The following is a 13479-nucleotide window of genomic DNA, read 5'->3' as shown; positions in this document are numbered from 1 at the left end:
AAGGCTTCTTAAAACTGGCAACAGCTATGCCCTTGTTGGAAGAAACTCTTAGTTTTTCAAGACTTATTTTAGATAGTGTATTCCTCTCCTGAATATCAGAGCCTAAAAAGAAGGATGCTAATTTCACTTCTAGAACATAGATTTAATTTTTTGGTAACATGACAAGGCTGAGGCTAGGCTTTTTCAGTTTTCAGTCTGTTTCCCATGGGAGAGCAGGATTCTATAAATCTTTAGTCTCCAGGCCATGATGACAATTCCCTTGACTTTCCACATTTGTTTCCCTGGAATTGATGTTGAGGGTCCTTTCAAGATACCACCAAGTTTCAGTTCTCATGCCATGAAGGGTCTTGGGCCATTAATATCCAACTTGGCTTATTGATTTCTTACACTAACTCTACAAATTTCATTGCTTTAATAGCCAACTGCTTTTGTTAATTTCTGCCAAAGTGAAGGGCTACATGACAACTGTTCTAAAAACAAAGTTATCACTCTAAATAGAAGCCTCTCATCATATAACTGAGTGGCAGTTGAGAAACTTACTGGTAAATTAAACAAGTCACCTAAGTATATATGTTGCAAACAGGTGATTTTTAAGGATGTTCCAAGTAATGTTCAAGATAATATATTTATTCTAGTAGCACACAAGTGTGAGTTTTATTTTAACAACTGCTGTAACAGTTTGATAATAATAGCACTCTATAGAATTTATATATATATAAGTATACAAATATTTTGTGTTTATATTAACAAACCACTCTCCAAAGTTGTAAAAATGTATGTTATTGTCAGCAGGGTCTCAGAGTTCGTTACCAAAATACATTCTTATCAACATTCTGTACTGTCCAATTGTTCCTTTTTTTTTTTTTTCTTAATGTGATGGGGATGAAATGGTATCTCAGTGTATTTTTTTTTCTGTAAACTACACTTATTGAAGGCTTATTGAACACTGGGCACATCAGATACAAAAGATATGGGATAGGGGCAGGTAAGAACTTAAGAAATTAAATATGCACATTAATGTTACCACTAATTCTAACTACTAGGGAAGTACAAAATTTTTACAAGTTATACTTTATAGTGAAATTTTGATGCCTGTCAAAAGGATAAGCTACACATACAATGCAATAGAAGTGTTTTAAAATTGTGCTTAATATCATAGAACTACCCCAAAATGCATTGATTAAGTGCCTATACAGCATTCATTCTTTTTATACACATACATTTCACCTTAAAGATTGCTTGTAAAGTACAAATATTTTGACTTCATTGCTGAGAAATCTATGGTAAACAACTATATATGCAGTTTTTCTAAGAAACATCACAGCATTTGTAGTCCATCTCTCTCACTTCTATCTTATTTTTAGTTTCCCTTATTATTGAGTTCTCTTCAGAACTGTTTATATTACTTTTGTCGGATCATCTTCTTCAAGTTTCTTGATTTCATTTTTTAAACAATTTATAGTGTCACAACTTGCTTTTAATCTTTCTTTAAGCTCTGCAATTTCAAAGCTTGTTTGTTTGTTTTTTAACATCTTTATTGGAGTATAATTGCTTTAAAATGGTGTGTTAGTTTCTGCTGTATAACAAAGTGAATCAGTTATATGTATACATATATCGCCATGTCCCCTCCCTCTTGCGTGTCCCTCCCACCTTCCCTATCCCACCCCTCTAGGTGGTCACAAAGCACCAAGCTGATCTCTATGTGCTATGCAGCTGCTTCTCACTATCTATTTTACACTTGGTAGTGTATATATGTCAATGCTACTATCTCACTTTGTCTCAGTTAAAGCTTGTTTTCTTTTTCTTTTTTTTTTCCCTCAGCTTCTAATTTTTCTCTGGTTTTCACTTCAAGTTCTGCAAATTCTGTTTCATGCTTATAAGCTCCTAAAGTAAGCTGACAAGACATTAATAATTGGTGCATTATTGCTGTTGGGTCTTGAAATATCATTTCATCATAGAACTCTGAAACCACTGACTTTTTTCCCAGCATTGCTTTGGTGTTTGATTGAAATAGCTTTAATAAATATTACAAGATTAAGGTCTTTCATTAGGATCAATGAAAAATATTTTGATGATTATTTCAAATTCACCCTATGTTGTTTCAGTAATTTCATATGGAGGCTTAGTAACAACTCTAAAAGGACTGCCATAACTTTCATGTAATTTAAAATGGATTTTCTTCACATATGCTGAAATATCCTCATTTCTATTGAATATATGATTTTATATATACTGTCCACTGATGGGTGTGAACATCCTCTTCTATTTTCTTTCCAAAATATTGAGCAACATTACCATAAACTATTGGTTTAATGATAGTAACCTCCTTCACTCTCCTGCCAGAGTCAAGCCCAAATTCGACCCTTCTCTTGAACAAATTGTCCTACTGAAAAGCCTCCACTGCTAAGGAGAGACCAGGGCCAGCAGGCTCACAGCATCCCTCAGAGGCCCTGCTCCTCCCACACAGGCCCAGGAGGAGGGTTTCTGGCTAAAGGAGAATAAGCCAGCAGGACTCAGGACACTGAGGAACCACCAAATCCTCAACATGGGCAGCATTTCTCATTATAGTTTTATTTTATATTTTTCTCTATTCTTATGAGATTGAACAACTTCATATGCTTAGTAAAAATTACATTTTATTCTTCTGTGAATTGCTTATTCATAGCCTATATCTACTTTCTATTGTGTTGCATTTCCTTTTCCTACTGATTCATGTGGGAGGTCATACATTTTTTCCCCAAAATTAATTCCTTGTTTGTTTTATGAAGCAAATATATTTACATAGGTTGTTACTTATCTTTTAATTTTTAGTGTTCTTGGATTCCTTTGTTATGAAGTGTTTGAAGTTTATACAAAAATAAGTCTTATTTTGTGTATGATTATTTTCTTTTGAGTCTGAGTTAAGAGATCTCTTACTACCTGAGATCTTAAAGTCAATGTCTTATAATTTCTACTAAACGTTACAAAGTTTTGCTTCTTGAGTCTTTAACCCAATTGATATTTATTTTGTATTTGATTCAATACAGGAATAAAATGCTATTTTGCTTTTTTCCTCCAAATAGAAAGCCAACTGTCTCAAGCAGAAACAAGAATAACTACAATCCTGCAGCCTGTGGAACAAAAACTGCACTCACAGAAAGACAGACAAGATGAAAAGGCAGAGGTCTATGTACCAGACAAAGGAACAAGATAAAACCCCAGAAAAACAATGAAAAGAAGTGGAGATAGGCAATCTTCCAGAAAAATAATTCAGAATAATGATAGCAAAGATGATCCAGGACCTCAGAAAAGCAAAGATTAAGAAGATGCAAGAAATGTTTAACAAAGATCTAGAAGAATTAAAGAACAAACACCTAGAAGAATTAATGAACAAACAAACAGATGTGAACAATACAAAAACTGAAATGAAAAATACACTAGAAAGAATCAATAGCAGAATAACTGAGGCAGAAGAAGGGATAAGTGTCCTGGAAGACAGAATGGTGGAATTCACTGCCACAGAAAAGAATAAAGAAAAAAGAATGAAAAGAAATAAAGACAGCCTGAGACTGCGGGGACAACATTAAACACAACAACATATGCATTATAGGGGTCCCAGAGGAGAAGAGAGAGAGAAGGGACCCAAGAAAATATTTGAAGAGATTATAGTCAAAGACTTCCCTAACATGGGAAAGGAAATAGCCACCCAAGTCCAGGAAGTGCAGAGAATCCCAGGCAGGATACACCCAAGGAGAAACACATGAAGACATATAGTAATCAAACTGACAAAAATTAAAGACAAAGAAAAATGATTGAAAGCAACCAGGGCAAAATGACAAATAACATACAAGGAAACTTCCATAATGTTAACACCTGATTCCTCAGCAGAAACTACAAGCCAGAAGGGAGTGGAATGACATAACTACAGTGATGAAAGGGAAGAAACTACAACCAAGATTACCCTACCCAACAAGGATCTCATTAAGTTTTGATGGAGAAATCAAAAGCTTTACAGACAAGCAAAAGCTAAGAGAATTCAGCACCACCAAACCAGCTCTACAAAAATGCTAAAGGAATTTCTTTAAGTGGGAAACACAAGAGAAGAAAAGTACCAACAAAACAAATGCATACCAATTAAGAAAATGGTAATAGGAGCATACATATCAATAATTACCTTAAAGGTGAATGGATTAAATGCTCCAACCAAAAGAAACAGGCTTGCTGAATGGATACATAAACAAGATCCATATATATGCTGTCTATAAGAGACCCACTTCATATGTAGGGACACATACAGACTGAAAGTGAGGGGATGGAAAAAGATATTCCATGCAAATGGAAATCAAAAGAAAGCTGGAGTAGCAAGACTCATATCAGAAAAAACAGACTTTAAAATAAAGAAAGTTACAGGAGACAAGAAAGGACACTACATAATGATCAAGGGATCAATCCAAGCAGAAGATATAAAAATTATAAATATATATGCACCCAACATAGGAACAATACTTAAGGCAACTGCTAACAGCTATAAAGGAGGAAATCAACAGTAACACAATAATAGTGGGGGACTTTAACACCTCACTTACACCAATGGACAGATCATCCCAATAGAATATTAATAAAGAAACACAAGCTATAAATGACACAGTAGACCATATAGATTTAATTGATAATTATAGGACATTCCATCCCAAAACAGCAGATCACACTTTCTTCTCAGTGTGCATGGAACATTCTCCATGATAGATCACATCTTGGCTCACAAATCAAGCCTCAGTAAATTTAAGAAAACTGAAATCATATCAAGCATCTTTTCTTACCACACTATGAGATTAGAAATCAATTATGGGGAAAAAAACATAAAACACATGGAGGCTAAACATTACATTACTAAATAACCAAGAGATCACTGAAGAAATCAAAGAGGAAATCAAAATATACTTACAGACAAATTACAATGAAAACATGATGATCCAAAACCTATGGGATGAAGCAAAAGAAGTTCAGACAGGGAAATTTATAGCAATACAAGCCTACCTCCAGAAACAAGAAAAAGTTCAAATAAAAAAATATAACCTTACTACTAAAGGAACTAGAGAAAGAAGAAAAAGAAAAACCCAAATTTAGTAGAAGGAAATAAATCATAAAGATCAGAGCAGAAACAAATGAAATAGAAACAAACAATACAATACCAAAGATCAATGAAACTAAAAGCTGGTTCTCTGAGAGGATAAACAAAATTGATAAACAATTAGCCAGGGCTTCCCTGGTGGTGCAGTGGTTGAGAGTCCGCCTGCCGATGCAGGGGACACAGATTCGTGCCCCGGTCTGGAAAGATCCCACATGCCACGGAGCAGCTGGGCCCGTGTGCCATGGCTGCTGAGCCTGTGCGTCCAGAGCCTGTGCTCCGCAACGGGAGAGGCCACCACAGTGAGAGGCCTGCTACTGCAAAAAAAAAAAAAAAAAAAAAATTAGCCAGACTCATCAAGAAAAAGAGGGAGAGGACTCAAATCAATAAAATTAGAAATGAAAAAGGAGTAGTTACAACAGACACTGAAATTCAAAGCATCCTAAGAGACTACTACAAGCAACTCTATGCCAGTAAAATGGGCAACCTGGAAGAAATGGACAAATGTCCAAGGGTGAACCAGGAAGAAAGAGGAAATATGAACAGAGAAATCACAAGTAATGAAATTGAAAGTGTGATTAAAAATCTTCCAACAAACAAAAATCCAGGACCAGATGGCTTCACAGGTGAATTCTATCAAACATTTAGAGAAGAGCTAATACCCATCCTTCTCAAACTCTTCCAAAAATTTGTAGAAGAAACACTCCCAAACTCATTCTATGAGGTCAACATCACCCTGATACCAAAACCAAACAAAGATACCACAAAAAAAGAAAACTACAGACCAATATCACCGATGAATATAGATGCAAAAATCCTCAAAAAAATACTAGCAAACAAAATCAAACAACACATTAAAAGTATCATACACCATGATCAAGTAAGATTTATGCCGGGGATGCAAGGATTCTTCAATATATACAAATCAATCAATGTGATACACCATATTAACAAATTGAAGAACAAAACCATATGATCATCTCAATAGATGCAGAAAAAGCTTTTGACAAAATTCAACACCAATTTATTATAAAAACTCTCCAGAAAGTGGGCATAGAGGGAACCTACCTCAACATAATAAGGACCATATATGACAAACCCACAGCAAACATCATTGTCAATGGTGAAAAATTGAAAACATTTCCTCTAAGATCAGGAACATGACAAGAATGTCCACTCTTGCCAATATTACTCAGCATAGCAGTGGAAGTCCTAGCCATGGCAATCAGAGAAGAAAAAGAAATAAAATGAATACAAATTGGAAAAGAAGAAGTAAAACTGTTAATGTTTGCAGGTGACATGATACTATACATAGCAATCCTAAACATGCCACAAGAAAACTACTCAAGCTAATCAATTAATTGGGTAAAGTTGCAGGATACAAAATTCATGCACAGAAATCTCTAGCATTCCTATACACTAATGGTCAAAAAACTGAAAGAGAAATTAAGGAAACACTCCTATTTACCACTGCAACAAAAAGAATAAAATACCTAGGAATAAGCCTACCTAGGGAGACAAAAGACCTGTATGCAGAAAACTATAAGACACTGATGAAAGAAATAAAAAATGATACCAACAGATGGAGAGACTTACCATGTTCTTGGATTGGAAGAACCAATATTGTGAAAATGACTATACTACCCAAAGCAATCTACAGATTCAATGCAATCCCTATCAAATTATGAATGGCATTTTTTACAGAACTAGAACAAAATATCTTAAAATTTTTGTGGAGACACTAAAGACCCCGAATAGCCAAAGCAGTCTTGAGGGAAAAAAAATGGAGCTGGAGGAATCAGACTCCCTGACTTCAGACAACACTACAAAGCTACAGTAATCAAGACAGTATGGTACTGATACAAAAACAGATATATAGATCAATGGAACAGGATAGAAAGCCAAGAGACAAACCCATGCACCTATGGTCAACTAATTTATGACAAAGGAGGCAAGGATATACAATGGAGAAAAGACAACCTCTTCAATAAGTGGTGCTGGGAAAACTGTACAGCTACATGTAAAAGAATGAAATTAGAGCACTCCCTCACACCATACACAAAAATAAACTCAAAATGCATTAGAGCCCTAAATGTAAGACCGGACACTATAAAATTCTTAGAGGAAAACATAGGAAGAATACTCTTTGACATAAATCACAGCAAGATCTTTTTTTGATCCACCTCCTAGAATAATGGAAATAAAAAAAAATAAACAAATGGGACCTAATGAAACTTAAAAGCTTTTGCAAAACAAAGGAAACTACAAACAAAACAAAAAGAAAACCCACACAACTGGAGAAAATATTTGCAAATGAATCAACGGACAAAGGATTAATCTCCAAAATATATACACAGCTCATGCAGCTCAATATTAAAAAAAAAACAAAAACCCAATCCAAAAATGGGAGGAAGACCTATATAGACATTTCTCCAAAGAAGACATACAGATAGCCAAGAAGCACATGAAAAGCTGCTCAACATTACTAATTATTAGAGAAATGCAAATCAAAACTACAATGAGGTATCACCTCACACCAGTTAGAATGGGCATCATCAAAAAATCTACAAAGAAAGAGAAAAGGGAACCCTCTTGCACTGTTGGTGGAAATGGAAATTGGTACAGCCACTATGGAGAACAGTATGGAGGTTATTAAAGAACAAAAAATAGAATTGCCATATGACCTAGCAATCCCACCACTGGGCATATACCCATGGTTTTTGAGAAAACCATAATTCAAAAAGACACATGAACCCCAATGCTCATTGCAGCACTATTTACAGTAGCCAGATCATTGAAGCAACCTAAATGCCCATTGACAGACAAATGGGTAAAGACGTGTGGTACATATATACAATGGAATATTACTTAGCCATAAAAAAAATGAAATTGGGTCATTGTAGATACATGGATGGACCTAGAGACTATCATGCAGAGTGAAGTAAGTCAGAAAGAGAAAAACAAATATTGTATATTAACGCATATAGGTGTAACCTAGAAGAATGCTACAGATGAACCAGTCTGCAGGGCAGAAATTGAGACACAGATGTAGAGAACAAACATGGACACAAGTGGGGAAAGTGGAGGTGGGGTGGTGGTGGTGTGATGAATTGGGAGATTGGGATTGACATATATACACTAATATGTATAAAATGGATAACTAATAAGAACCTGTTGTATATAAAAAAAGAAAGGCAATTTTCTCAAACACAGTTTGTTAAAGCATTCTTATTTTACCCCCAAATTTCTACTACATCTTCTAAAGTATAACATTGTCCATACAATTGTCAGTGTCTCTTCTGATCATCCTTGCACCAACATTATTCTGTTCTAATTACTGTGGAAAGATAGCATTATACTGAACCTTGAACTCACTAGGGCAAGTCTTCTCTCTTTGATTTTTGTTTGCTTTAAGATTTGCATGCTTGGGGCTTCCCTGGTGGCACAGTGGTTGAGAATCTGCCTGCCAATGCAGGGGACACGGGCTCGAGCCCTGGCGTGGGAAGATCCCACATGCCGCAGAGCAACGAGGCCCATGAGCCACAACTACTGAGCCTGAGCATCTGGAGCCTGTGCTCCACAAAAAGAGAGGCCACAACAGTGAGAGGCCCGTGCACCACGATGAAGAGAGGCCCCCACTTGCTGCAACTACTGAAAGCCCTCTCACAGTAACGAAGACCCAACACAGCCAAAAATAAATAAATAAATAAATAAATAAATAAATAAATATAAATAAGATTTGCATGCTTGGACATTTTCATGTGAATTTGGAGAACTGACACATTTTAAATAACCCAGTAACTATCATAATCATTATTCTCTTGTAAGTTTTCAAAAATATATTGTAATTTTCTCTTTTAAATACCTATAGTTTTGTTGTATTTGTTCCTGAGTATATCAGGAATAGTATATAGTTTATAGTTTATTTTGCTAACATGAATTTATTTTTTCATATTTTATTTTTATAATTTTTATTAGTATGTGTAAAAAATAGTAAAAATACTATTGATATTTGATAATGTATATTATATCCAAAAAATTTGCTGAGTTCTACTAATTCTTTTTTTTTTTTTTTTTTTTTTTTTTTTTGCAGTACGTGGGCCTCTCACTGTTGTGGCCTTTCCCACTGCAGAGCACAGGCTCCAGACACACAGGCTCAGTGGCCATGGCCCACGGGCCCAGCCGCCCTGTGGCACGTGGTATCCTCCCGGACTGGGACACAAACCCCCGTCCCCTGCATCGGCAGGCAGACTCTCAACCACTGCGCCACCAGGGAAGCCCCGTTTCTACTAATTCTTTTATTCCTTCTCAAAAATCTTAGTATGTTCTATATAGATAATCATAATGATATTTATAAATAGCATATTTATTCCAACTGTGAAATGTCTTTTCAATCTTGATACTGCCTGGACTTCCTGTATAATATTAAATTGTTGGGGTGATAATTCTTTCACACATTCTTGCTTTTTTATTGAAATGTAATTGACTTAAAATATTATACTACTTTCAGGTGTACAACATAGTTATTCAATATTTTTATGCATTACAAAATGACCAACATGACAATCTAGTTAACATTTGTCACTATACAAAGTTATCACAATATTATTGGCTATACTCCCTGTGCTGTACATTACATCCTTGTGTTTCATTTATTTTATAACAGGACCTCTTAATCTTCCTCACTTAGTTATTTCTGGGCTCTCTACTCTGTTCCCTTGATATATATATATATATATGTCACAACTTTTTTATCCACTCATCTATGGGCACAGGTTGCTTCCATTTTTTGTCTATTATATATAATGCTGCAAAAAACATTGGAATACATGCATTATTTATAATTAGAGTTTCTGTTTTCTTCAGGTAAACACCCAAAAGATAAATTACTAGATCATATGGAAGTTCTCTTTTTAATTTTTGAGGAACATTCCATACTGTTTTCCAAAGAGTCTGCACCAATTTACAATCCCACCAACAGCACTCAAAGATTCCCTTTGCTCCACATCCTTACCAAAACTTCTTACTTTTATCTTTTTGATATAGCCATTCTGACATGTACCATGTGGTATCTCATTGTGTGTGTGTGTGTGTGTGTGTGTGTTTTAATTGGGGTATAGTTGCTTTATAATGTTGTGTTAGTTTCTGCTGTACAGTGAAGTGAATCAGCTATATGTATACATATATCCCATCTGTTTTGAATTTCCTTCCCTTTTAGGTTACCACAGAGCATTAAATAGAGTTCCCTGTGATATACAGCAGGTTCTCATTAATTATCAGTTTTATACTTATTAGTGTATATATGTCAATCCCAGTCTCCTAATTCATCCCACCCCCCCTTTCCCCCCTTGGTGTTCGTATGTTTGTCCTCTGCTTCTGTTTATTTCTGCCTTGCAAACAGTTTCATCTGTACCATTTTTCTAGATTCCACATATATGTGTTCATAAGCAATATTTGTTTTTCTCTTTCTGACTTACTTCACTGTCTGACAGTCTCTAGGTCCATCCACATCTCTACAAATGACCCAATTTCATTCCTTTTTACGGTTGTGTAATATTCCACTGTATATACCACATCTTCTTTATCCATCCATCAATGGACATTTAGGTTGCTTCCATGACCTGACTATTATAAATAGTGTTGCAATGAACATTGGGGTGTATGTGCCTTCTTGAATTATAGTTTTCTCAGTAGTGGGATTGCTGGGAAAAAAAAAAACTAACTAAAAATAGAATTATCATTGTAGTTTTGATTTGCATTTTCCTGATGATTATTGATGCTGAGAATATTTTCATGTGTCTGTTGGCCATCTGTATGTCTTTCTTGAGAAAATGTCTACTTAGATCCTATGCCTATTTTTATCAAGTTGTTTTTTTGATGTTGAGTTGTATGAGTTCTTTGTATATTTTGGATATTAACCCCTTATCAGATATATTGCTTGCAAAAATATTTACCCATTAGCAAGCTATCTTCTTGTTTTGTCCATAGTTTTCTTCACTGTGGAAAAGTTTTTAGTTTGATGTAGTATCATTTGTTTATTTTTGCTTTTGTTTTCCTTGTCTGAGGAGATAGATCCAAAAGAATATTGCTAAGACCAATGTCAAAAATCATTCTGCCTATGTTTTCTTCTAGGAGTTTTATGGTTTCAGGTCCTACATTTAAGTTTTAAATACATTTTGGTTTTATTTTTTGTATATGTTGTGAGACAGTAGTCCAGTTTGATTCTTTTGCATGTAGCTGTCCTGTTTGCCCAATACCATTTATTGCAGAAGTTCTGTTTATTCTTGTCTCCTTTGTCATAGATTAATTGACCATATAAGCATGAGTTTATTTCTGGGCCTCTACTCTGTTCCCTTGATCTATGTGTCTGTGTTTGTGCCAGTTCCATATGGTTTTGATTACTGTAGCTTTGTAGTATAGTCCAAAAACAGGGAGCAAGATACCTTCAGCTTTGTTCTTTTTTTTTCTTAAGATTGTTTTGGCTATTCAGGGTCTTTTTTCTTTCCACTTAAGTTTTAGAATTATCTGTTCCAGCTCTGTGTAAAATGTCATTGGTATTTTGATAGAGATTGCACTGAATCTGTAAATTTCCCTGGGGAATATGGTTATTTTAACAATATTAATTCTATCAATCCATGAGCACCATATATTTTTTCAACTGTTTTTGTCATCTTCAATTTCTTTCATCAATGTCTTATAGTTTCCCAAGTACAGGTCTTTTACCTCCTTGGTTAGATTTCTTCCCACGTACTTTATTCTTTTAGATGCAATTGTAAATGGTATTGCTTTCTTAATTTTACTTTCTAATAGTTTGTTATTAGTGTATAGAAATGCAACATATTTCTGTATATTAATTTTGTATCCTGCAACCTTACTGAATGTATTTATTAGTTCTAATAGCCTTTTTGGTAGCATCTTAAGAATTTGCTATATATAGTATCATATCATCTGCAAACAATGACAGTTTTACTTTTTCCTTTCCTTTACTTCTTCGCTCTTCCTTTCCAAGAATTTGCTATATATAGTATCATATCATCTGCAAACAATGACAGTTTTACATCTTCCTTTCCAATTCCAATGGAATTCCTTTTATTTCTTTTTCATGTCTGATTGTTGTGTCTAGAACTTCCAATGATATGTAAAAAAGTAGTGAGAGTGGGCATCCTTGTGTTGTTCCTGATCTTTGAGGAAATGCTTTTAGCTTTTCACTGTTGAGCATGATATTGGCCACATATGGCCTTTATTATGCTGAGGTATGTTCCCTTTGTAACCACTTTGTGGAGAGTTTTTATCATAAATGGATGTTGAATTTCATCTACAGCTTTTTCTGAATCTATTGAGATTTTTACTCTTCAACTTGTTAATGTGGTGTATCATATTGATTGACTTACAGATACTGAGGTCTCTGGTATCTATGACATAAATCTCACTTGATCATGGTGTATGATTCTTTTCACATAGTGTGTTGAATTTGGTTTACTAATATCTTGTTGAGGGTTTTTGTATCTATTTTCATCAGTGATATTGGCCTGTAATTTTCTTTTTTGTGGTGTCTTTGACTGGTTTTTGTGTCAGGGTGTTGTTGTCCTTGGAGAATCAGCTTGGAAGTATTCCTTTCTCTTCAGTTTTTTGGAATAATTTGAGAAGCATAGATGTTAACTCTTCTTTAAATGTTTGGTAGAATTCACCTGTGAAGACTTGTGGTCTTGGATTTGTTTGTTGGGATGTATTTATTACTGGTTCAATTTCAATACTGGTAAACTGTTTGGTCATATTTCCTATTTCTTCCTGATTCAGTCTTGGAAGATTGTACATTTTAGGAATCTATCCATTTCTTGTGGGTTGTCAATTTATTGCTTATAGTAATATCTTATGATCCTTTGTAATTCCATGGTGTCAGTTATAACTTTTCTTTCATTTCTGATTTTATTGATTTGGGGCATCTCTCTTTTTCTTTTCTTTTCTTTTATTTTTTTCATAATAAGTCTGGCTAAGTGTTTGTTAATTTTCTTTATAATGTTGTCAAAGAACCAGCTCTTAGTTTCACTGATCTTTTCTATTATTTTTTCAATCTCTTTGTCATTTATTTCTGCTCTGCTCTTTATGATTTATTTCCTTATACAAACATTGTTCTTCTATTTTTAGTTCCTTTAGGTGTGAAGTTTGGTTGTTTATTTGCAATTTTCCTTGTTTCTGGAGGTAGACTTTTATTACTATAATCTTCCCTCTTAGAACTTCTTTAGCTGGTTCCCATATATTTTGGATCATTGTGTTTTTGTTTTCATTTGTCTCCAGGTATTTTTTTTTGTAATTTCGTGTTTGATTTCTTCACTGATCCATTAGATGTTTAGTAGTGTACTGTTTAGCCTCCA

The 13479-nt window shown here is 34.6% G+C and overlaps 1 pseudogene; it reads right to left on the bottom strand.

The window, feature by feature from the left end:
• Positions 1–1382: 1382 nt before the first annotated feature.
• LOC113631254 (YEATS domain-containing protein 4-like) lies at positions 1383–12922 on the bottom strand (annotated as a pseudogene).
• Positions 12923–13479: the final 557 nt, after the last annotated feature.

Source organism: Aethalodelphis obliquidens, unplaced genomic scaffold (genome assembly GCF_003676395.1).
Source record: "Aethalodelphis obliquidens isolate GAN/ISIS:26980383/991018 unplaced genomic scaffold, ASM367639v1 scaffold32, whole genome shotgun sequence".
Taxonomy (NCBI): domain Eukaryota; kingdom Metazoa; phylum Chordata; class Mammalia; order Artiodactyla; family Delphinidae; genus Aethalodelphis; species Aethalodelphis obliquidens.
Note: the sequence above shows the minus strand (reverse complement) of the source record. Positions and strands in the feature narration are given on the sequence as shown.